Source organism: Hevea brasiliensis, chromosome 14 (assembly GCF_030052815.1).
Source record: "Hevea brasiliensis isolate MT/VB/25A 57/8 chromosome 14, ASM3005281v1, whole genome shotgun sequence".
Taxonomy (NCBI): Eukaryota; Viridiplantae; Streptophyta; class Magnoliopsida; order Malpighiales; family Euphorbiaceae; genus Hevea; species Hevea brasiliensis.
Window position 1 is genome coordinate 17,810,837 of NC_079506.1, and position 744 is coordinate 17,811,580.

Below are 744 nucleotides of genomic sequence, written 5' to 3' on the forward strand. Positions count from 1 at the left end.
TACCACCTGATCTTTGATTGTAGTTCCCCACATAATCCACTTGCTCACTTGAAAAATCTTGATTAAGTGCAGAAAAATCTGCTGCACAATTGACATTTGCAGCTCCAATTTCTAGTGTATTACCAGAACCTCCGGCTGAAGAATCTACTTTCATACTTAACTTGTCCATCTTCTTTGTCAAAGCATCAAACTTAGCATTAATCATATTCATGGCGTCAAGCTCAAACATACCAGCTGGTTTCTTGATCTCATTCCTCTCACAACTCCATTGGTAGTTGTTATAAGCAATTTTATCAAGAGCAGAAAAAGCTTCATCTTCAGATTTCTCCATAAGGTCACCTCCAGAAGATGCATCAATTGTACTCCTAATAGCTGGTGAAACTCCATTATAAAAGTGTTGAACAAGCATCCACTTAGGAATCCCATGATGTGGACATCTCCTTTGCAAATCCTTGTACCTCTCCCATGCTTCATACAAGCTCTCATCATCTCTAGGTTTAAAAGAAGTCAGCTCATTTCTCACTTAGTCTTCTTGCTTGGTGGAAAATATTGAGCCAAAATGCTTGAGAAAGTTCATCCCATGTTGTGATAGAACCCGGTGGCAAAGAATGTAGCCACTCTCTAGCTCAGTCCTTGAGAGAAAAAGGAAATAATCTGAATTGCATCATCGAAACTCAATTTATCTTCAACATATCACTGATCTCAAGAAAGTGTGCCAGATGCACATGTGGACTTTCACTTGGA

General features: G+C 39.1%; 1 non-coding gene across 1 annotated transcript; it reads left to right on the top strand.

The window, feature by feature from the left end:
* The first annotated feature begins 419 nt into the window (after positions 1-419).
* On the top strand, positions 420-524 carry LOC131173482 (small nucleolar RNA R71). The gene has a single exon (XR_009143798.1). It is a non-coding gene; the product is annotated as a small nucleolar RNA R71 (small nucleolar RNA).
* Positions 525-744: the final 220 nt, after the last annotated feature.